Source organism: Falco naumanni, chromosome 1 (assembly GCF_017639655.2).
Source record: "Falco naumanni isolate bFalNau1 chromosome 1, bFalNau1.pat, whole genome shotgun sequence".
Lineage (NCBI taxonomy): Eukaryota > Metazoa > Chordata > Aves > Falconiformes > Falconidae > Falco > Falco naumanni.
In genome coordinates, this window is record NC_054054.1 from 2816848 (window position 1) to 2842829 (window position 25982).

Consider the following 25982-nt stretch of genomic DNA (forward strand, 5'->3'; position numbering starts at 1 on the left):
AGACTATGTTTCTACTCTATTAAGCCTGTTCTCATTAACCTGCAAGGGTTAATTTGCATGCATTTAACTCAATACCTGCCAGTCCACATTTTTTAAAATGCCTAATTAATTGTGAAGAAAGCTTGTCTTCAATATTATCCCTTAAAAATAACTCCAGTGAACTGTGACTGAAAATGATGTTATAGGCTATTAGGTATAATGTGGAAAAATAAGCACTTAATCTGTATTATTATATTACTCTAACTGCCGATGGCTGAAAGACTTTTCTACAGTGCCAGTATTCTTACATTTGTTGACAGTTTATGTGCACAGGCTGTGTAGGTGAAAGGGAAAATTTCAGCACCTCTTATAATCTGGTATACGTTTAAATTTCAGTAGAAAGACTGTACAGCGATGATTAATTTTTTTACGTGTTACTTTAATTACATGTAAATCTGCTTGAGCATCTGCCTTACCAAATTTGGAGGACAAATGTTAGAACAATTATTAGGCCCATCTTATCCCATACATAGATAGACTCGTGCCCTTATATACTGATCTGTACAAAGCAACTCTTTCCCTATCAATGACTTGAAAGTGTAATGCTAAGCAAGTTTTATTTGACCTTAGTTTTGATTTCCACAACTTTACCTCCTGTCCTTTCTTTGTCTTCATCTTGAGCAGCAAAGGTAATTTACGACAAATTGTTCTTGAGAGCAGAAGCAAATTAATTTTCTAAAGCATTGTCAGCACCACTGCAAATCTCTGCCAGTACTAAACTTGGTAGGGATGCTAATAGTTCATAATTTCTGATCTAGATATCATAATCTGAAGGTCTGCAAAACGTATTTCCTAGTTTGTATATTAAATTCTTCATTATGCTCAGCTCATTTGTCTAAGACTGCAACTTTACCTCTGTTTTTTTTGGTTTTGGGTTTGTTTTTGTTGTTGTTGTTTTGATCAATTTATTTAGACCTCAATTCAAAGCAAAACTTCATAATCTGCATATAGACACTTGTAATTTGATCTCAAGCCGTTCCTGATGCAGATGATAGTCACAAAACTTTTCACATATTGCATCTTATTATAATTGCTCAACACTTGTATTAGCATAGCACACACTACTTTGTAGTCAAAAATACAGAGAAAACTCACTATCCAGAGTCACTTCCAGTAAAGTCTAAGACATAAACTTAATCTATAATTTACCATGTGTGATGGTTAAGGGAAAGATTATGGTCAATGGCTTCAAGACAACTGCTCAGTCTCCAAGTAAACAATTTTTCAAATAGCAAGAATCTATATTCTAGTTAGTTATTAGAGCTCTTAAGGTTTAGTGCCTATATTCCCTTCTACCATACCCCAGTCCAACCTTACAAGCCAAGTTCTGTTAGCCGTGTGTCTTTCTAGAGCACTCAGTAATGACCTTCTGTCCAACTGCTCTTGGTTCTCACTAGATTTGGATGCAGCTGAGGTAGATATTTGTTGTTTTCTTCTACCAGTGATTCTGGGCCAGCAGAAGAGCCATATGTCTGTAGGGTATTAGAGGACTGCTTTTCAGTGGGAAACCATGTTGGTGAAATTGTTAGCTCTACTCTACCACAGTATGATTATGTGTCACTAGTGAATTAACTGGAAATGCAGTCCTGAGCAAAAGAGTGTGGATAACCCGATTCATGTTCCTACATGCTGCTGTTGTAAAATACTGTGGTACATAAAGAAAATTGATAAGTGAATGCAAGTAGCAATTTAGAAAACAACTACTATGAAAAAGGAGTCAAATCATAGATCCATTAAAGTAAACAGTGTAACTCCCACTGATTTCATCCGAAAGAGTCACCTGATAGAACAGCACTGGTTTATACTGTCTCAAGATACTGTTTTTTACAGCTTATTGTTGATGCTGCTGCCATTTTTAGAATAGGTGAAGCTTTACAATTGTGTTATTTTTTCATACATCTTAAAGTGTTTTTGCATAAAGATCCTGAATAGTAGGTAGCGTATTTTCTCCATTATACATATTTGCAAATAAACTAAAGAATTAACAGAACCATTACACTCGGTTCATATATTCTTTAAGAATTGTCTGAATTAATTAACTCAGTATGAGAAGATTTTTATTTTCTTTTTCCCCTTACAAAAAAAAAAAAAATAAAAAATAAAGTGCAACACTACAGAATAATAAAAGCAACATTTTCTCTCAATATTTAGCTCTGTCAGCATTAAGAATTGTGCTAAAACTAAGGCCACTTTTATACCGCTACCTTCTTGCACAGTTACAGATTTTCAGGTAAAATGCACTAGATGAGCCCTTCCTCGATAGAGGAGCAGTTTTAGTGTTGTCAGCTGCAGTTTTCGGAATCCAATGGGAGATTGACCAAAACTTTTCTGGTACTGAAAAATGACATTGCAGTATAGATGTGTCTGTCTGCGTGTGCATGTACGTATGTAGGCACGTGTGACAGTCAGTGCTGCTGTCTTGTCTAAATGCATTAAGAACTGCAAATTTTGCTTTGTTACAAAAGCGCTGTCATCCTCCTCGTCCTCCCGCACTTTGCCCAGCAATTATTCCCATCATCCGAATTCCAAATCAGTCTAGTCTGCTCCACCTCCACGTGAGTTCTGCCCTTCCCCAACTCACGTCTAGGCCTACCAACAGTCCTCATGTCTGGCTTGCTATGTCTGAATTCCCCTTCCCTTCTGTCACTACCAGCTTCTTTCCTGGCTATGCTGCAACAGCAGCTTGCTGGCTGAGTTGTTACCCTTCCTTTTCCATTTGTTGTTCCCTCCTGTGCAAAGCGCCCAGGAGGAAGCTGGGGTACTGGTCCATTGTTCACCAGGAGGCGAGGAAAAGGGCGGGCCGTACTAAGCAGTTTTCACAGCTTTAACGTGGAAGAAAAGTAGACTGAAGGAGCAGGGACAACGCCATGCCTGCTTCCTGCGCTGGCTGAGAAGATGGAAGGTGGATAACTGGACCATGTTTACTCAGGCAGGGCTAAAATTCATCAGATTACCTTAGCTTCCTTTGTGGCACACTAAAAACTTAGTGGTTGTGGTTTGGTTTTTTTCATTGGTTTTTTGTTTGTTTGTTTGTTGGGTTTTTTAATATTAAAAATAGTGTCTTTATAAGAGATTTTTTCTACCGGTATTAGTTAACAGGTCACCTGTGAGGAGAAGAGACTTTTGCCATGAAATGCTCAAAAATTTCCAGTCAGTTTCCATTGTAATTGAAATATTTGCTACCTAAAGCCAGTTTTAATTAATCTGCAGGTATAAAACATCCTTATTATTCCTTCTTACTTCCCATTGTGTAGTTTCTGACTTAAATCTATCAAAAAATGTCTTTTATGTTTTCAGTATACAAATTCTCAAAATCTATCATCAACAATATCAGAAATGCATTGTGTTGCAGTAAAAAGGCTCAGTATGTAATAAACATTGCAACTCTTTCACATGAGCCACAGGAAAAGAAGAGGCTAACTGCTACTGTACTTTATAATTTCCAAGCAGGATATAAACTCCAGCCCTGCAGAGTTGTTAAATCTCACTTATCTTGTTTATTATATGGTATTAGAATAGTAGATGGTTCTACCTTCAGATATCCCCTGCAGGAAAATTCTCTTATTTCCACTAAAATCTAAAAACTTTGACAATGTAGGAAAATAATTCTTATTAGAGCAGAATATTTTTTTTATTATATCCTAACGTAATATACCGCTCTATGTTATTAGAGCATTTTAATTCATTTAGAGTTGCTACTGCTATTTTGTGCTTGTTGTCATAGGTGGTCTTTTTTTTACTGTCACTGTGAAAAAAAAAAGAGGAATATACAGAGAAGTCAGTAGGGTAATACATAAAAAGTCTGAATCTGTAACTGATCCTTGCTTCTTTTTACTTCCTGGAGCAAAGCACTGCATAATACAGTTAAGTCTAAACCTTTGCCCTTTAGTCTAGTATAACAGATTTTTCCAAATGGTGAAAAAAATAAAAAGGAATCCTTAAAGAAATGCAAAACAAAATCTAGAAATTAACTAGCAGCACTGTATATTTAAAAAAAAAATAAAAATAATAACATTTCAACAAAACAAACACCACACACGTATATCTTCACACTTTTGATAACCAAAACATACAGTTATCTCAAAGTTTGGTGTGTCTGTTGGGGCTCCTTCAATACATCTGGGGTTTTGTGTTTAAAATATTGTGTACAGAAATGTTTGAGCCTGCAGAGTTTACTTGTTTCTCAGAAGAAGGGCTCTGCAGGAAAGAGTTTCTGTCCTGTGGAGATTATATACTCTGCAGGATCTTTTGCTCAGTGACCCTAGTTTATCCACAATTCATTTGTGTGAGTGAATCTTATGTCTCCCAGACAAACAAGTTTCAGATCATTAAGGTTGTACTCTCCTTGTTAGCAAGAATATATTATTGGCCAGAGAAATGCTATAAATTCCTTTTCAAAAACAGGGAAATAACGATTATAGAATTTGTTTTCAGTTTCGTTTACAACTTAGTTATGACTTGCTCCTTCTCCTGACTCAAGATTAAATTATTGATGAGGTTTCCCATCTCTGGACACAATTTTTTGGTATTCTCTTTGATCTTAAAGAATTTGCAGGCTTTTATGCAGCATGGGGTAAATTTGGATGTCAACTTAACCTTCATAAGAGAAGACATAAAAAATAGCAACAGTATCTATATAACTGTGAAATCATAATGATTTAGAAATACACCACCACCACCACCACCACCCCCATATAAAACAGGAGATGTCTTCTATCTAATATATTGTGTGACTAATGTATAAAGTTTACAGACTGGAAATAATACAAGAAACTAAAAAGAAATCTTTGTGGTTGAGAAAAAAAACACAACACTTCTTTCTTTTTTTTTTTTTTTAGATCTTTGGCATATAATATCAGAAAGGCATTTTGTTTTAAATTGCTCAGATTTACAATTTATCTTTGCCCATATTAATTACAAAAATTTATTAAATTCTAAGTAATGCATCATGTCAAATACACATTAAAGCCATATATCTCAAAAGAAGTGTATGACTATTAACACTATGGAATACTGAACAGCAGCAATTTTTGTAAAGACTGTATTTTTAACAAGTATACTGTCCGATGAGTGTGTCAGTGTAATACATACTGTGCATACTCATAATAGTTTTGCAGTCGGTATTATGTATTCATTAACAAGTAATGTAATTTGTTTCGTATTGAATATATCTCCTGTGCAGAAAACATAAAACTGGATTAGTTTGATTACTAAATATAATGTGTGATTTTAAATTCTGTTATTGTCATTCCTCCTATAATATGAGACCTAAAGCGAAGACATACTGATTTTGTTACTCATTGTATTTTAAAATTTTCGTAGTTTTCTGTACAGTGAGCAGCAAAGAGAATCACTTGCTTCAATAATCAGATTTTTAAATTCACCTATTCTTATAAAATATGTGAAAGACAATCAAATCACTATGAAAGCAAAGATACTCTCCAGAAAGATTTCACTGTTACTGATATTCAGCTTGATTAGGCATACTTTCTCTGTTTACCCTAGTTCAGAAGACTGGGTTCAGCTTGAGAATACCAAATCTAGTTGTTTTAAGAAATGTCTATAACTAGAATTACATGCGTGAGAATTAAATGACTGCAAACAAATAACCGTTTGCTTCTATTTAAAATGGTCATGCCTGCATATGACACCATGGGCCAAAATGCAAGCCTTCAAAAAATATGGTGTTCTGAGATTAAGAAGAGCGAAGAAGTATAGGAGATAAATCTGTAGTGTAAGATTTCATCTCATGTTGCTGGTGTTATTTAGATCTCAGATTTCACCATGTATTTGGAATGATACAGAAAAGGAAATTTTCAGAGGTGCGATTTATTGTCTTTATATGATCATTCTATTTTTCATTCGCTGTAATTTTTTTCTTGACTTGTCCCACTTCATCAGTTACTCTTTATTTTGACCAGTACTATATAATAGCAATTAGGGCTTATATACTGCTGTATTTTCTGAAATTCTTTAAAAGAATTCTCATTTCTGACTTTTGCTCACCTTTTTGTTCTCCATTTCTTGCAATGCAGTATTGCAAATACAATTTAAATGTCAATCATCTTTTGTCCTTCCATTCTTTCACATCATGTCTTTGAAGATAAAAAACCTCGCAGTGACTTTAGACTTGCCAGGATTAGCTCCTTGGTGTTTCTGGAGAGCAAAACAAAGAGGTTGGGGAGGGAAAAAACAGAATAAGATTTTCTAATGCAAGAGTATAATAGTCATATAGTAGATTGTCTCTTGACTTTCTGAGCTCTTTTTTTTTTTCTTTCTTTCTTTTTTTTTTTTTACTTTGTCTACAATTATCTCTAACTTTTTTATGCGCTTCATATACATGTTGTTGCCCAGCAGATGCTTTTCTCAGTTTCCAAATGGCATTTTCAACTTCAGGGAAGTCAAATTCCAGTGAAGTGCCACTCTTTTGTATGCAGGTGCTCGTTCATCAGAAATGAAATACTTCAAAGAGGCATGTCAGTTCCTATACATTTCTGCCGAAAGGTAGAAAATTTCAAGTGGCAACCTGTCTGGTTCCCTGTCATCTTACACAGCAGTGCCCGCCCTGGTCAGCTTGAGCACCCCGAGTACCTGACTGCTTACGGCGGTATGACAGGGAGTGCCCTGTAGCTTAAGACCTGGGGCTTCCTCCTGTTTTTTTCAGTAAAAGAATATGTTTGTGGTCTACTAAGCCCCCAGCTAAAACCCTTCAAGCCTGGAGTCAGTGAAACATTGTTAGGGACGCCGAAGGTTTAAGGTCTCCTCAGTTCTCAGGAGGCTCTGTGTGTGTCCCCTGGCCATTACCCTCAGCACCACCTGGCCTCTCCCACCCTAGAGGGGTCTCGGCCAGGTCCCCCCACAGCTAGAGGATTGGGTAATGAATACCCAGCTCTGACTGGCTGAAGTTCCCACCACACCTGGTGGTTGGTGCTTGCTGTGAGGGCTCTCTCCGCCCACCCGCTCGCCCTTCTGGAAAGTTCCCCATGCACCAGCCATAGTGGAGCTATTTGCAGGTGAGCAATATAAGGGTAAAAAATGTTTTAAGCAGTTTCAACCCTGCCCCAAACTGCCACCCCATCCACCCTCTATCCCATACAGAGTCCTGTAACTGTTCACGTAGATTGGTTTATCTGTTACATTCCAAAACTTCATGTATGTTCATTATAATAAACTCAGTGCCTCATCCCTGCGGACAAGACAATAGGAATTAATATCCTTACTACATTTCACAAACTTCACCCTTCTCCCTTGAGAAATAAATTATTAGGGTTAACGTTATGCATATTTTGAAGGAAGTGTAATTAAAAGAATTCTTACTTTCGACAACTGCTATTTTATGGCATGGTGATTCAGTCTTGATAAAGTTTATAGTGGCAAATAAAGAGCATTTTGAGTGGCTTTTAACATAGGCTTAATCAAATTACTAAAAGGTGAAAATTGATGAAAAATTTTCTAGGGTTTATTCTGAAACTAACTTGATTTGTTTCCAAGAATTAAAGGCACAGCAGAAGTCTTTTTATGCAGTCCTTTGTGTGGCAATTCTTCTCATGTCCTTTTCATGTGAGCCTGCACAGATGTACGTTCTTTAACTGAAAAAGGAAGGATTGCTTAGTGAAGTTTGACAAGAAGTAACATGTGCTACCATATGTGTTAAAAAAATTGATAGTGTCTGGATTATGAATAAACAGGTATTTAAGTGCATAAATCAGTAAATTGATAACACAATGATTTTGAGGTTGTATTGTGCACGTAGGGCACATCCTATATTACCTACAATTTAGCAGTCAAATATTCTGTCACTGTTTATAGACATTTTCAAGACATTAAAGATGAATATTTATTCATAATTAATATACCGTTATCTTATAATAGTAATAATATTATAATAGTCATAATATGGTTATAATACCATTCTCTTATAATAGTAATAATAAAGCCAACTTGCATGAATCATCTTCAGGTTTTTTTCTCTTTACAGTTAGATATTTCTAGAAACTAACAGAATAAGATGTATTTTATATCTCATGTGTGTTCATGTGAATACATGTACAGATACATACTGCATGTTCTTCACATCATGTAAACATTTTTACAGAGAGACACATGTTCATGCCTCAAAGCTTGAAGCAGGGAAGATTTCCCTTGTAGTATCCACAGAGGACTTAGTTTCTGACGTGCTCTGTCTGACTACTCAGGGTTTGGCATACAACATGGAAACACCACCACGCTGCAGCTCCTATTTTATTGTTTGCCTTTCCTGCTGAGACAGAACCCTTCTGCTTCTGTTGTACCTTGCTGTTCAGCTACCTTTCCTTCCTCCTTGGCATTCGGTGACTTCACTAAAGGCCTTTTCGGCCCTATGCTATCTGGGACAATCACATCCCATTTCAACCTATATGGCAGGTGTTTGTGCTGCCTCAGAGTGCCATGGCCAAAACCCTGCCTGTGGTGCAAGCCTCAGGCAAGATGAGCAGGCAGCCAGGCTCTAGAGTTTTTTCCTTTAGCAGCCACAGAGCTCTCTTCTGACATCAGAGCCAAACAGCTGCTCTACATCAGCCAAACTGCATTGATCTTTAAGGCATTGAGGACTCAGAACTGTAGGAACTACCAGAACTGTAGGAAAAAGATCATTTCTGATTAGGTGCCTACATTGTTTCTTCTCTTCCCTGTATCATGCTGTAAGACCTGAGCTTTCCTGGGCCGTGCAGTCCCCATGATGAATGAGGCAATCCTCTTGACACCATTGCATCGAAGTCGAAGCTAAAGAGTCGCATCATCCTGAGAGACAGAATTATCACCTGAAGACTGCTTTGGCACTGTTCTCTGTAGCATTAGTTGTGTCTTTTCTTCTGTTCTTGACACAGTCATAGATTAGCTTTTGTTAGCTGGGCCTATACTCAATTATAGTGTTCTATCAATTCCATCATTCATGCTATGTACTGGGAACAAAGATTTCACTGTCAAACTTCTCTATCTTGTAAATAGTGGTACTGGCTACTGGAATAGGCCTGATACGCAGATACTGTACATCAATATATTTGATTCTTGGCTCAGATGAAAGAGCAATGTAATCTCTGTTTGACCCGTATTCTAGAACCAGGAATGAACATGGACCAAGTTGCATAGATGATCAGAAGGGCTTTTAAGACCCTACTTAGAAGTGCCTGTCAGGACATTTAAGTCCATCCTCTTCAGAGAAGTGCCTGAAATTTATCACAGGTTTATGGATATCTTCCACTGTTTTATTTCCCCTAAAGTTTCTCTTCCTACCAGGGGAGTCTCCTTGGAGTGAGTGCATCCAGTGTTGCAATTGCAGTCACCACCTTAACGAGTAGCAAAGGTGGTGGGCCACAGGAAGATGGACTCACATGGGCTCTATTGTCTTTTTCCATGAGCACCTACCATCTTTCTTCATTGCAGCTGAGGGCCAGAAATATGCTGCTTTTCAGAATGAGAAGAGTTGGGGGGTTGGGTGTTTCATTAAATTAATGCATTGTTTGGTTGTGTTGTTGGTTTTTTTTTTTCTAATTGAAATTTTACATGCTTTTTCTCTCTCAGAATTCACATCATCCTCCTGTCAAATGACCCCTCTCAAATCTCATGTCTTTCCTTGTTCCCTCTTAGCTGGTTTTATTACTTAAAGAGAACTAATAATCTACACACAACTTAATAATACAAGGTATAAGCAATGTGTCATTACTGTATTGCTTACACAACAAGGCAGAAGTCTGAGTGTAAGGAGGAGTAGCTGAAATTTTCATTGCAAAATGAGTGACCTATAAGAAGCTTTTTGTCTTCTAAAACCAATGTATTTAAATCCACCAGTGAAATATGTGTTGCTGACGCCAATGTCTAGGCCTTTTTTCTAAACTAATTAAGCAATATTAAATCTTGTAGACATAGACACACACAGGTATGCATTGAAGTAAGGAGCTGTAAATTGAAATAAAACTCTCTCAGTTCTGAAGTATTTGCTTCAGTCTGCAGAATACATCAGGATGGGACAGAACAGTGGCTCTTAAAATTTTTAAAGAGGTCAAAACTTGGATTAAAGGGGATGTTTTGAGTGAATAGAGTTGGAATTGCCAGAAACTCGATTTGATTTGCTATTACAGTTAGAGAGAAGAAATTTGGCTATCATAGTGGGATATAGAATAATGAGAAGCCATATTAAGTCCTTGTTGCCTGTCATAAGGAACAATGATTCTTCCCCCTTTTACCACTTCTTTTCTAAACCTACAACCTATGGGAAACAGAGCAAAGGCTCTGCTTTGTTAAAATTCTCTCTTTAGAGCTATCCAAAACCCAGCAGTTTTCTTTCTTAGTACTTTGCATCTGATGTAGTCTTTGCACCTCAGGCAGAAGCAGTATCTTTCCTGTTCCTATTTCTCCTTCATAAATTCTAATTCAGTGTTTTAAGTCTCTTTGCTTTTAAACATTTGGGGGCTCTTTTTATGCTGAAACATATTTTAAGACTTTGAAAAAAGTTAGTGCTTTTTCTGGTTAGTTTAGCTACTGTTACTTGTCTGGGAGGTAACCCTAAAATTCTTTACTTGCACTGGGAATCATTTACTCTTGTACTGTAGAAACATAAGACGAAACAATTGATGTAACTATGTAGATTACCTCAGTAAATATTGATATTACTTTCCTACTTTTTAAACTAAATTAAAATCCCCTTTACAGTCATTACAAATGTGTCTGATGATCTGTCTTCGTTTCACAAGAAGTTCTAAAATAGAATATGTAATTCTAAAACAGTATTACATATACAAATCATTTCAATCTCCATTATTATTGATTTTATAATTTATAAATAATGAGTAGTCACCTAAGCATATCTTTTGTGAAGTAAAATGAAGACAGAAATTCTAACACATTGGAAAAAAATCAGTAATTACTATAATTAGCTATTTTTCTTGGTTTGTTTTGCTTTCGTTTTTTTTCTGCTGAAGTAACATTCAAATCAAAGTGAAATAACTTTGTTGACCTTAATATTATAAAGCTAATTTGGATTTTGGAAGTAGAGTCAGCAATAACGTATCGTTTCTTTTCAGTTTCTGGCATACACTTGGTTGTGCTTTTGGTTGCACTAGACTTGCTATTTCCAAGTCTTCTTTTAATTGTATGGACTACATCAAGTATATATTGAAGAATTATCTTAAGAGATAATTTATGGGAAAGCTGTTTATTTCCCATGTGGGTAAAATCAAGCCTGAAACAAGGGTGCAAAAAATGTGATCCAAAACATACGTAATATCATTCATAAGGAGATATGTATATTTTAGCAGTAACTTATTGGAAGAGTGCTTTACTTACGCATTAAGATGGCCCCAATTTAATGTTTTGTTTACTTAAGGAACTCAGGTTTTAATTTGTGTTAAATATTTAGAAATATAGGTATGTTGATTATAGATTATTAATTACATGTGTTGCCCTGAAAATAACTATATTAGATTGATGTTAATTGTACTAGTAACATAAAATTGAAATTAAATTATAATTTTGTTATTCAGATAATTAGTTCACTATTTTATTCCCTGTGTATTCAAAGTGCCTATTTAAAGTAATAAATTAAGGTACTTTTCAATAGATAAGCTTATGTGCAGTCATCTTTTTCTCTCTGGGACAGATCTCTCCTTATGAAGAGTCTAGTGGCCAACCCTACAAATGCATACCCAAATTAATTTCTGGTTTATGGTCTTTTACAGCATAGGCATGTTAATCTAAGTGCAATTTCAAGTAATCTTTCATCCTATTTGTATTGAAATATTTAACTTTTTGTCCTCCAAAATGATGTTGTTGCTTTTAAGACACAGTTAAATATAAGTGGTATCAGAAAAATTATGGAACCTACATTTCTGAAAGTTTTGAACATGTGTGTTATTCAGAATTATTACACCACCTCAGATATTTCACGTGCCCTGCCCTCTGGTGTATTCCTTATTGCTATGAAACACAATTTTCACAATCATTCACAGACTATGAACAAGAAAATGACAACGTAGAATAGTGTTCACCTGGGTTGTAGTTCCTTCTCTGAAACAGTGAGACTGTCTAATGAGACATCAACTTAGAGCAGGGGTCCTCAAACTATGGCCCGTGGGCCGGATACGGGCCCCCAGCGTCCTCAATCCGGCCCCCGGTATTTACAGACCCCCCCGCCCCTCCCCCCCACCCCCCACCCCCCATCCTGCCGGGGGCTGGGGGGGGAAACCAAGCAGCCGCAGATGACCTCCTGCCACTTCATCCGCGCGCCGGCCCCCTGTTTAAAAAGTTTGAGGACCCCTGATTAAAGATAGAAGAAATAACTAGAATGATAATAGAGAAAAATAAGATGAATAGAATCAGATTTTCTCTGTATTGTTTGGACACTTGAAATAAATTTGTGGCTTCGCTACATTTTTTCAATTTTCTTTCATTTCAGCTTTTCACAAGAGTATCGATAATATAAAAAATAAATAAATAATATTTCCACTTAGGATAGAAAGAGCATTTTTCTGTGCTTTCTGAGTTTTGACAGTTTTTTAGTGAGAAAGGGGTGGTTATAACATGCTTATTTATGTACTTGTTTTACATCATATATAGAAACACGCATGCATAGGTGCACAAGTTATGATGCAAAGAAAAAAGCTTGTACAAAGCTACCCAGTATCACCGTAAACCAAAGGCACTATGTAAAGTAAGTCAGATAATTTGATGAGTTCCTTTTTGGCACTTTTATTTTCAGTGTTTTCCCACTATTTATGTTAGAACTGGAATTTATTACTAGATAAAATATAATAATTATGTCCTTGATTTCTTTTTTCATTTAGTGATTTTCTTCTCTTGAAAAATGACTACTTAAATACATTTTCCTGATTCTCCCAATAATTTTTATTATTAAGTTTGAGAAAAGGAGCTATATATAGTATTTTAAGTTTTAAAATTAAAAAACAAGCACAAAGCAGTGTTTGATTGAGAGATGTGTCTGGGAGAACTCATGTAAATTCAGTCTATTTAGAATCTCAGAACTTGGGAATTCTGATGATTTGTTTGGACCAGATTAAATTCTGCTCCTTTTATTTATAATACTTTCCCAAATCAAGAGTAAATTCTGTGCTAAGTGTGGACTACATTCTGTGCTGATGGTAAAATTGTTGTTGGCTTTTATAATAAGGGATGGATCTATGAATAAACATTCAATGTCAGAGCAAAATTGTCCCTCATTTAATTGTGCAGAATCAATTCATGTTCAAAAGAAAAAAAAATCATCTAGAAATCTAACAAAACAATCTTGAAAATTCTAGTTAAAAAAACCCCAAACAAACCTTTTTTTAATGTAAAAATTGACTATTGAATAATTGCATTATATAAAAATTAGTAACAGAAAAAGCAATGGGCATTTATTCGGAATAAATACTGTTTCGAATGACTCTAGGATGGCAATTAAATTAATTATATATAGCACTTAATACCCATGTGCCATTTTCCCTCAGTTAACATAGTTTGTTTTTCCTACTTTGTTCATAGATTGTTTGTGATCTAGTTTGAAAGAAAAGCCAGAGGAGGGGAATTACAGCAAGTATACTGCAGAGATGACAAATGCTGTTGGATCAGTTGCAGGCTTTGGTAAGGCTGTGCTGTAGGGAACCTGCAGAGGTATCACAGCCTTTTTCTAATCAGAGGATAGGTCTTATGCTGAGAACGTTTTGTCGCTGAGTGAAAGAAGGAAGAAAGGAATGGAAAGGGAAGTGATTTAATTTCTACACAGAATCTTATAAGTAAAATACTTTGGATAGACCTCAGAACCTTTGGAGAGCATTCCTATTCACGGTATATGATTTTAAATTTTATGTACACAATGAAACTTTCCCTATTTTTCTACATCTTTGGGTTTTTTAATCAGGTTTATTGGCTATTTTTGCAATCTCTTACTGCTCCTGCATGGTTATAATGATAATTTAGTAAAGTATTGTCTTTCTAAAGATGTGGAGAAAAGCTTTATTTTTTATAAGAATTGCACAGGAAATTACTATGGCTGGTAGCAAGTTGGTAAAATACAATCCTTTTATTTAATATAGTAAAAGAATAACAGTTAATTTACCTTCTAAATTAAATTGCTGATAACTACCCCAAACTATTATTTTTTAAATAGTGTTTCTCTTCCATATATCAAATCCTGATACAACAGAACTAGATTCCCCCAAAGACCACTATAAATGTAAATATAGTATATTAAAAAAAACCACCCAAAGAACAAGCTGACGGGATGGCTATCTTTTCTCCAGTAATTTGGTTTCAACAGCATAACATGATTAAGTAGTTATTTATAATTCATTATATTTAAGGTGACAGAATTTGCAAGAGATTTTAAAGAACATATGCTAAGTTGCCAACGTAAGGAGTAAAAGAAAGTGTGCTATGAATGGTTTAAAATTCAATCAGCCTAAGCAGCAGTGTTTATTCAGACTCAGAAATAAGAATAGGTGGGACACAATTTGTTCACAAGTATGCCGAGTTTTAGTTCAACCTATATTGTAGCAAGACTTTTCTAAACTGTCTAACACTGTAATAGAAACTGTAATAGAAATCTCCAGATTGTCAAAATGATCTAAAATTATATCATGCAAGTTTTCTCAAAAGAAAACTCTGAGAAGATCATTGATTTTGGTTTGAGGGTCGAGGTTCTGAATGATTGTATTAGGCTTAATTCTCTGTCCTGCAGTTACAAGCAGGTTTCATCTCCCAGCACTTCTGTTAACTCACATAGAGAACATATATAATTGAATTCTTTACTAATGTAGACTTAATATTCTAAGAAAAATTAAAAATAAGGACAAACCGGTATACTACTTAGAATTACTTATATTAGCAACCCTGAGTAAATAAGATAGAAAGGAAGTGAAAAATGGTGATGAAAGCTCCATGAGAGATTGATGACTGTTACAAGAGAGCTTGAGAGTCTGTTACCTCGCAGTTTAAGCAAATCAGATTCCTGAAATAAGATGGACATTGCTGTTTTAGAGTCTAATAAGATAATGAAACACCTACAATCCTCAGCATTAACAGGTTTTGAGCAGAATGATTAAATCTTTCAATCTGCTGAATAGGTATGGAATTATTCAGTCAAAAGAGGTAACAGAATGAAAGCCTTGGCACAGTCACTGAATTGATTGCACGGGACAGTACACTCATAGTTTGCAAGGTAGTTTTATTATTAGTGTGGTTAAAAATTATATTCAAAATGAATTTACTCTAATGTGTTAAAAAAGTAGTGAATGTGAAACAACTCTTAGGAGAACTAAAAAAATACATTATTACAGAACAGCTACTGACAATGCCCCTCATAGTTTTCATAATTATATTTAGGAAAGCCTAGATTTCTAACAATTATTCGAAACGGGAGTTTCTTTACAAGTAGTATAGCTGCTGGCAGTGGGGAAGACGCAGGTTATTTTTCTACCCTTTGAAAGATATTTTGGTCCCAGCACTTCTGAAGTTTTCATTTCCTCATCTGTATGCAGACAAAGATGTTGCTATGTACTCACTGGTCCTTCTATGCCAAAGGCAGTGCAGAACAGAATATGAAAAGATCCTGAAGGGCAAAATTTTTGTATTTTATATATTAGTTTATACTGTTGGTGATCTGTCTCATAACTGTTGTCCATAACTGTAGTGTCTGACAGAGCAATTCTAAAAACTGAATTACTTCATGTATGATGGAATGTTGATGGGAGTTTCCCAGAGAATTTGCTGGTACAAAAATGAATATTCATGATTCAGCAAATGTCATCCTTCCATCTGGGTCAATATTGAACTAGTTATGTGCCCATGACTTTGGGTCACAATGTTGCTGAAGATAGATCTGAGATAAGATACAAAGCTAAAGACTTTGTATTGATTATTTGATTTTCAACCTTGAGGTGAAGGCACGGAGGGAACCAGTGTAATCTTTACAGAATGTTTCTCTGTCCCTGTTCTGTGTCCAGTCATCTGATGTTTGGCCACAGCTACCAAATGTTTTGACTTACTGAAAAAATAAAGATGAAATAAAAAATTACTTCAAGAATTAAAAAGGAATAGTAACATTATGATACCAGTAATCTCAGGTTCAAAAAATAATATAATTTAGCTATGTTCCAATAATTCAAGGTTAAATTTGTTTCTACATTCTTTTAATTTAATCTAAATTGGAGCATCAAATTGACTGATTGAACAACCTTAGCAAAAGACAGAAGTTTATCGTAAATTTAGGTTGAACAGTAGGTTCTGTCAACTACTTTAGCAAACACTGGGGATATGTGCTGTGTTTCGTATTTTCAACAGTTACAAGTTTCATAGCAAAACCCTACAGGATTTGTACTTTTTCGTTTGACTTTTTTTTTTTTTTTTTCCCCTAAACCAGTTGTAACAATTTTTTAAAAGACCTCCTAAATTATATGTTTTAAAAAGAGATAAAACTATAGTAGTATATTATAAAGTCGGTATTAGCATGTAGCAAGATATTTTGCTGACCTTCAGGCACAGAATATTTTTACAAATTCTTTCATTAGAAAGCTCAGGTTCCTGGCACTAAATCTTCTAGAAATTATCAAAATCCACTGAGGTAAAATCTATTTTGTTTATTCCTCTAATCCAGCCCCTAGAGCCACTGTTTTATGGATGTCTTACCCACTACATTAAGAAGCCCATTCTTGTTGTTTCATGTGTGCTGTGTTTAGGCCATCAACAATGAACATGGAAATGGTGTTTTGTAGCCCTCCAGGGAAGTGGAGACTTGCTAAGTACCCACCCAGTGCACTTATTTCAAGTGATAAATTAAAACAGAAGTAGAAAAACACAGAAGCCACAAAATGATACTGTCAGTCTGAAAATCCACACTGAGTTGAAAATGCTAGGTGACAAGAAACCTGATCAGCAGACTCATCTTAGGCCTCTTGGGCTCAATTTGGAAATGGAAAAGAGGAGCAGAGAAGATATCTTGCATTAAAGCAATATCTGCTAGCAGTGCGATGTATGGTGTTGGCATTTCCATTAAAAAGCAGTATCTTCAGGGAGGTTCCCAGGTCTCAGTTTGACCCAGAGTGGTGGGATTTTTTATGTTTATTTTCTGGTTTTGCTTGGTTGATTCGGAATTTTTTGTATTTGCAAGACAAGGAAAAATATTGCTTGCATTTTTTAAGCTGTAAAGAATCATTAGAGTGTACAGTTTAGGTTTAGGTGTTGTTCTGGTTCATCACTGAATTGAAGGACTGGCTTTGCAGGCATTTGGTCTTTTGTGTAAATTCGCAAGATTACATATCTATTGCTAAATGAACATTAAGCTAATTCTGTTTTAGTTTCTTTAGCATTTGATTTCTTTATTTCATTAAGTAATGTAATATTATGGTTTGTAAAATGAGATATTTTAATACTGAGCCATTTAAGAACTATAACAGAGATCTGTACCACAGATAGCTACACAAATATTTGTGCTGGTTGCCCTCTGATTCCATCTTCAGTGAAATGACCTGTGTATTCCATACTATTTTAAAGTGGCCACTATCAAAAGTGGCTACTGATCTTTTGTGCTTTTGATTTCTTCTGTGCCTCAGCTTAAAAAGATACAAGCATGTATGTTTATGGAGTCACAGTTTGGAAAATCTGTTTTATATGACATTACCAAAAAACGGGAACAAAAAAAAAACAACAAAAACTGAAGTGCAGCAGGAGAAACAGATTGGCTTAATTATTTTACAATATTAAAAATACAGTATAATTAGTAATATCATTAATTTCCCATCCTGGCATAGTAGGTGATATTTAGCAAAATAACATTTAAACTTGTATAATACATGAGCATGAAAATAATATGCAGCTCTGTTTATTTTTCATATATGTATGTGTATGTATGAATATATTTGCAAGAGAACATCTTCAGAATTCAGTGTCTAAAAGAAAAGAAAATGCTGTTTGAGCAGTTATGACAATCCAACACAGCAGCAACAGCAGCATCCGAATATAAAGGAATCTCCAAAACTCACAGCATAACTGCCTGTGGAGTCTGTCATGGAACCACATGCTGCTACTCGAAAAATACCTTCTACCTTGCTGAAAAGTGGTGAGATGAAGTAGCAATTAAGAATAGCAGGATAGTTTTGTTCAGCTGCATGCCTGGGCATTTTCAATGTTTTTTTACTGTGTGAATGCATAGAAAATGCCCATAAAATGAGCTGAGGATGGTCCTTTCCTTTCAGTGATGATTCTGGTTAGTTCTCAGTGCCCTTTAATAAGATTAAGTGTATTTTCCAGTCTTATTTTTAAGGACTTGCTGTCTTTGTCTTACATTTTTATTTTTCATACCAATTTGGGAAGACTGGAATTAATTATATGGTGTTTTCTAGGTGATCATCCAGGGCAGTGTGAAGTTAACAAAACCACTCTTTAACTGCAACAAATGCAGGCTTCTCATCAGCAGAATACAAAATCTACCATCTTGTTATTATATTTTTAGTGTTGCAAACACAATCAAGAATAGAAGTAGAATATTCCGGTGTGTATTTAATATATAGTTATTATGTCTGGCTTAGAGGACATTCCTCATATACAGGTCACCATTTCCCGTGGAGGGTAGGACCATGAAGTTTTGCTTTATACGTGCCCTGGTTTTATGCTACTCTCTAGACACATCACTGGCCACTGCTGGAGACAAGATACTGGCTATATAAACCTTTGATGTGATACACCCACCTTTATATTTCATAGAATTCTGTAGTTTGAATTCAGTTGATTGACAAAATTAAATCTTAATGACTTGAGCAGCTTCTACAGCTGTGGAACTTGTCCTTTGGGTTTCTCTGTGTCCTGGAATACTGTGCAGTATTCCGTTTTACATCCTAGCTCTTGGTGATTTTTTAAAAAACTAGTTGGGAACTCTTTCATTATAAACATCATTACATTGATTTAAACTCAGTTTTCCAAAAGTACTTGGTTGAATTGAAATTTTCTCTTCAAAAACATATTGTTAAGGAGTTACTGCTGCTAGCTTATAAACACCTAGTGGATTACATTGCATTTTTTGCTACCACACGTAATTACAGGAGTTTCCTTTCATTTGTCACAGATCCTTTTGACTGCATGTGTCGGAGCTCTCAAAATGGCTCATTTCAGTGGCCAGTCTCTCTTTCATATGTCCACAAATCTTAAGCCTTTTTTTGCACATGGATATATTTTGGCCCAGGCCTTTGTGCATAACACATACCATGTGAAACTTAAGGGATGCTGCGTTATCGGAATTTAAACCAGCATTCAAATATAGTTTCTAATTTTCAGTAGCCAGCAAATTGTAGTGGATTTTTTTTCATACACTGTGAGTAATAACTTTTATAGAAATTAATGGTGTCCATTAAAAGTATTGTCTGTAACACATGTGCATTAAAGGATAATCATTAAGGAAAATGCACAGAGTGCAAAAGGTATTTTAGCAAATAATTTTCAAAGTCTTACTCTCTACACTGACACCATGTGAATATTTCAACTTTCTTTGTGTTCTTTTTCTTCTGAGTTTTTCTTTCATCTTTTGATCTGTTTTATTCTTTTATTTTTTTCTTTATGATTCATTACACATTTTTCCCAAGGTTAGCATCTGTTCATTTTTAACATGAGTGTGCTTTAGCAGTCAACTAAGTAGAACTTTCTAATCCCCAGTAGGTAAGGTTTTATCTCAAGTACAACATATCTGTAGTATCTAAGCTATAAGTTGCCTACAATAGGTGTATCTCGGGTTTGTTCATTCTTATTTTACAGTAAAAATTCCCCAAAACCCGGTTTGTGATTCTGTTTTAAAAATTCGGTCTTTAAAAACCATACCTTTTATTTACTATCCAGGGTATGATAGAGTATCGCTGACTATTCTTTTTAATAATGCAGTGTTATAATTTGTGTACTATGACCTAATTAATCTCTCTGATATTGAGGTATTTTCTAGGTTTCCATCACAATACAATACTTCTGTATCAGTCCAGTTTCACTTTGAGTCATTTTGAATTGTTTATATTTCATTTGCTTTAAGACCATCCTGTCCAGGAGTTTTCCTGTTACACACTCTGGTGATAGAGAAGAAATATTTTAGTTCCTCACTAAGAACCCAGATGGTTATTCTGATTGTCACTAGGTCAGAAAGCATGGCCTTGATTTCCTTCTCTTGATTTTTAATGGAAACATATATATTAATACACTCAGGAGGATTCAGTTATTAAAAGATGTTGGAATGAACCAAACCAGAAGTGATGACCAAAGCCTATTTTTACATGTGTGCGCTCTGATATTTGAGAGAGAGGGATCATTCATTCCTTTTCAGCCGTGTATTTTCAGCATTAGCTAGAAACAAAAGGCTGATTTTGGGTATCGTGAGAGAAAGGATAAATAGGTTGGTGAACATGGGCTTGTGATGTGGGAGAAAAAAGTGTCAATAAGGAGATTATCTGCCAAAACCTATGCAAATAACAAATACTTCGTTTTTCTTCCCACAATGCTTTCTGTTTGGAGGCAGGTGGTGTTCAGTTTTGCAGCTCAAGCAAGTTCAAGCATCGCATTATTTTAAATACACAGGCATAGAGGTCTAGTGGAACATTTTATTAACCAAGACCCCTGTTATCTATCCTTGCAAACAGTAGCATGTCATTTCTTGCAGAAACAGGCCACGCACCCCCACTAAAACTAATTGTGCTTATTTCTGCACTATGACTAAGAGGTTGTAACAAGAAATCAGCTGTTCAGAAGTTTTCTCATTTCCAACATCAGCATGTTAGCAGTCTGTTTATAATCATTATTGCTTTGTTTCTATCAGTGCTTCTTATACTTTTTCCTTACAGTATTCTTAAATATAGTAAATAGACAAGATGGCTTTAACTTTTCTTCATTGGTTTTTGGACAATTTAACCTTTTGAGTCTTTACCCTAGAACTTTTTAAAAAAAAAATTCTGGAATACATACACTATATTACATATTTACAAATATAGATGTTTGAGTATTTATATTTTAATATATATCTGTTTACACACACTCACCCCTGGTCCGAAAACACTTACTAATGAAAAGTAAATTCAATAACTTCTGTTAATATTCAGGCTAGATTTGGGAAATAGTTTTCTTGTGTATACTGAAAGAAACCTGCCCGTTTGTGTGCGTAATAAGCTACTTGATAATTTTCTTTCTTCCTTCAAAAAAACAAAGGTTTTGGGAGCTGCTTTTTTGTACGTCTTTATTTGCAAACAACAGGTATAAGATCTCATCTTCATTATTGTTAGATGATGGAATGTGTACACTGTATTGCTAAGCAGAATAAAAGAGTTCAGTAAGTGCAGAGCTTCTTCAACTCAACAAAATTTGAACTATCTTGAAGATGCAAAATAAAACAGTTCTCATCTCCTAATAGCCTGCTTATTTTCTTCTGTTAAGTTACAGATTAAAGGTATTTCAGTTTGTGTGTGTGTGTGTTTGTTGTATGTTACGGAATATAGATAATGAACCGTAATCCACATGAACTGCAAAAAAAGTACTCATTGTAGAACTGCAGAAGAGCTCTTGGTTATTACAACATGATTCCTCTGTTTGCTTCAAGTAAGCTAACTCTAAAAACAAGCGAGCAGAAAATGAAGTGGCTGCTTGCATATGAATTCCCAAAAAGTACTATAGAAGTTACAGATGGCAAAAACTTATACGGTCATTTTGCCAATCCTCCTGCCTGTAGGAGATTGTTCCCTGTGGTACATTAAGAGTTTTATAACTTTCCACAAGATTTCCTGGGTTCCCCAGGGAGAGGATTTTGGTCTGTCAGGAGTGGTAGATGAAGAGTTCTTTTACTGTATTTTACAGCTGGAAAACCTATCTTTTACTGACAATTGGCATTGACACTAGTCTGAGGACCACAGTATGTTCCTGTAGATGTGAGAGTTTGGCAGAAGCATTAGAGTGACTGAAGTTTGATTTAAAACAAGGGAAGCTGGAGTCAGAGATTTTTCTCTGTAGCTTCAGTTAACTATATTAATCTTATCTTATTGATGCACAGAAATATTTTTTTTTAACAAATCCCAGGTGTAGGAAGAGCCACTTTAAATGGTCCCAGCATGCAGCATGAAGAATGCAGGGGATTAAATATTTCTGTAGTCATATCTCCAGAACCTATACTAACAAAAGTAAATATTATAAAAGCTACTTCTCATTTGGAACGGATTGATTTATATCCCTGTATAAATGCACAACAAAGATGAATATGTATTTAAATTTTGAGAAGGCTTAGTCTCTCTGAGTGTAAGGGATTACTCACTTGAATGAGGGTGAGCAGGTAAAGAGGTCTGCAGGATCGGTGCCAAACTTACCAATTTATTACAGGTCTGCAAATAATTTTGCAGTATAAACTTAAAAGTATTTCACCCACTTTCTAAGAAGGACAGTGAGTGAAAGATGTCCTCATTTTGTGATATTTTTTCTACATATATATTTTATTAATATTCAATATATTTAAATAAAGTATAGAACTTTAAATGGATATGGCACTGAAACAACCCAAACCTGTATGGCAGTTTATGCACAGCACCCTTCTTTTGCATTCTTTTGGCAGATCCTTGGTAGCACAGCTCCAATACAGCAATGAAGTCAGAAACTTTCTTACCCGAAAGCTGTTCTATGAGTGAGAGTTGGAAGTTTTTCTGGCTAAATAACAGTTAAAGATATGGAGTACATCAGAGTGCATCTGCCAACTACTTGCTTTAATCAGTTTTCAATACTTTCTAAAACTGTCCATAGAAATTCTAGAGAAACTTTACATCTGGAGGTAGAGTTTATGCTACAGAGGTATCTCTTCATGTGTGGAGTTACAGAGTTTGCTCAGGGCCAATAAAATTGTCTTACCTGATTTTGGGGGGAACGTGTACTGACTGCTTACAAGCGTCAACTTGGGCAATTTGGCCTGGGGTATGAACTTTTAACCTAATGTTTTTCAGGAGTATTCAGCTTTTAAATACAGTGGTGATTTGTGATAAGTTTTTAACTTTGCAGCTTCCTGTGAAAGGGTAAATATGCAGACTCTTATATTCCTTTCACCAGAGAGAAAAGAGAAAAAATAATTATAAAAAGAAAAGGAAGAGTGGAATATCTTTCACATCTCAGACCAAGATAAAACAGTAATAGGAATTTCTTGCATATTCTCTCCTTTGATTGTGTTCCCTTTGGCTGTTGCCTTTCAAACTTTCCTTCGGGTAGCTAACAGAACTAATCTAAAATTAGTTTAGTGTTGGTCTAGAATAAGGTCCTGTTACTCATTTTTGTGAAGTGGATTCCTACTAAATGTTTTGCTCTAAGGTCTCAAAATTTTAATCACTTTGAACATCCCTGCAATTAGTTTTTGTTGTCAGCTATGATATTAGTGACAAAACTATGTCAAAACTGAGAAGACGTGAAGTATAATCCATTGTATTCTGTTTGAAAAAAAAGTTCCTGTTCATTTCTACCTACCTTCTTAGCCTGTACACAGTAAATTCTTCCTTTAGAAGCTTTAAAAGTTTACCCGTTTAATCCTTAAGAGAAATGACTGTGTTTATACTTTCATCCTTAATTAGTAGAATGCAATATAAGTTCTCTTTTTGCCTCATGAAACACTCCTATCACCATAACAATGCCAATCATCCATAGTAAACTGGAATATCTTTGTCACAAACCAGTGTCATTTTCATCTGTGTCAGTATTTTTCATCATGGACTTCCCTGCTATTAAATGCGCTATAAATATTCCAAATTAAATTTCTTTTAACTTTTTATACTTTAGACTCAAAATTCAAAGTCCCATTTTCAGAGAAATAATTATCTGTGTATGTGCCTTGTCAAACTGGATGTTTTTAATAAGAGTTATATTTTTAGTGATATCTGGCTTCTTATGTTTCTTTTTCTTTATAGACAAAAATCTAGATTAGCTGTGTTAATGAAATGATGAGCCATCCAATAAAATTAGCAATACTAAACTTTCAGACTTCATATTTCAATTTTACATCAATGTTATTTTAAAAAATGTGTTTAGTAAACATATTTTGTTAACCAAAATACAGAATATATTTCTTTTACACATGAATTATTCTAGAAGTAGTTCTGTAATGGACTAATGAGGAAATAAACTGCCTGAAAGTACTCGTCAGCATATCATAGCTATTGTTGTGGTTTGAATTTGCCATTATAAGCTAGCACTGTTGATGGAGTCTGGGGATTTTTTTGGTTTTGGGGTTTTTTGAGAGAGAAAAATGTGTAGGACATTGAAGTGTTCAAGTAAGACAGTCTTATTTCTAGGTGGAAAAGGTTTGGAGATGTTCCATTCGTTTCACTGGATGTACGCACATGAAAAAGTGATTTCAGTTCTCTTGGAAATTAGTGGTTCTTGTTTAGGATAAAGAATGTCTCTATTATTTCACTTTTCTTGCTGCTTATGTATTGTGTTGAATTTTTTTCAAACATGTTATTAGACAGGTTTATAACATACTATGAGGAAAAGATTAATTTTACATAGTTTTGATGATGCTAAAACTGTAAGTGCTGCTTTACTAGGGTTCTGTAAGTGCCTCAAGAGTTACTCTGTCTCTTGTAATAGCCTTCAAAAATTTAATGTTTCTGAAATAAAGCCAAAAACCTAGATATAACGTGAACATGAACAACCATGAAGTTTGTCCCCAGATATGGTATGCTTGTTTGGACCATTCAAATTTACACGCTTTTTCAAAGCTAGATTATGTAGAGTCTTCAATGGTTTACCTTCTACAAGTGGTAAACATTGTATAATGTAATAAAGGTAAAAAAGTTATACATTTCTGTATAACATCAATATTTTGATTGCATCAATTAGAAAGGAGATTTGGTTAGAGACTGAAGGTGTCTGAATACATCACAAGGAATTAATTGAGGCAATTTTTGTTCATAAACCTAAGAAATATGTAGAGATCGTGCTGAAACAACCACAGCGGCATGCTACCTTCTTTGATGTTTGCCACCGAATGCCTTACAAAGGCACATTGTTATTATTCATCAACTGTTACTATGTACTTCACACAAGAAAATTATTTCTAGAAACAATGCATACTATCACACTCTTCCAGGCCAATGAAAATCAGATTTTCAGTACTTAATATGAAACTTCTTTTAACAGGGTTATCAATTATTATTTATGGTAATTAATGCTTTCCTTCTCTAGATCTTCCTTTTGTGTAACACCTATCCACTACCCCTCCCGTTACATTAGAAGTCAGGTATGTTCATTGCCCTCTTAGGGTCATGTTAATTTTCTTGGTATACCTAGATAGGATTCCATTTGAAAATATATTTAATTTCTCAAAAATAACACAGCAATTAAAATTAATAAAATATGCAGATGTGCAATATATGTACTATCTATTGTCCTTGTAAATCCTTGAGCAACTGTTTATTGGGAAAATAATATGAGTACCTGGGTAAAGACTTTCAAGCATATCAATATTTTGAATAAGTCCCAAGTCAACTATCACAAATCGTCTTGGTTCAAGGCTGATTTACTAAAACAATCTCAAAACACATGCTAAGCAAGTGAAATCCATAGTATCTGATAATCACATAACAAATTAAAGATTATTCTGCTTTCCTCTGAGTTCATATGTTGTCCTTCTAGGGGCATATCCTTTTGATTATTTTTATTTATGCAATCTCGCTGTGGAATGCAAGGATTGATTCAAATCTTTTCAGATCAGAAGTCATTAAGAAATTTGTTGTTAATCTCTTGCTACATTAAAAGAGGCCTTCAATTCCTGAATAAATATTCTTCTGAGGAAGGCCTTTATAATATTAATGGGCTTCTAGCTTGAATTTTCGGGGAGAGTAGTATGTACTGATACGATATAAGTTCCTGTAGAAACTGCAGAATTTTAAGAAACCCAGTTTGTATCAAAAGATATATTAATATGCTTGACTGTG

At 34.9% G+C, this 25982-nt stretch overlaps 1 long non-coding RNA gene across 1 annotated transcript in view; it reads left to right on the forward strand.

Annotated features, from left to right (window-relative positions):
* The window catches only part of LOC121091085, a 563037-nt gene that overhangs the window by 480605 nt on the left and 56450 nt on the right, over positions 1-25982 (forward strand). The window lies entirely within an intron of this gene.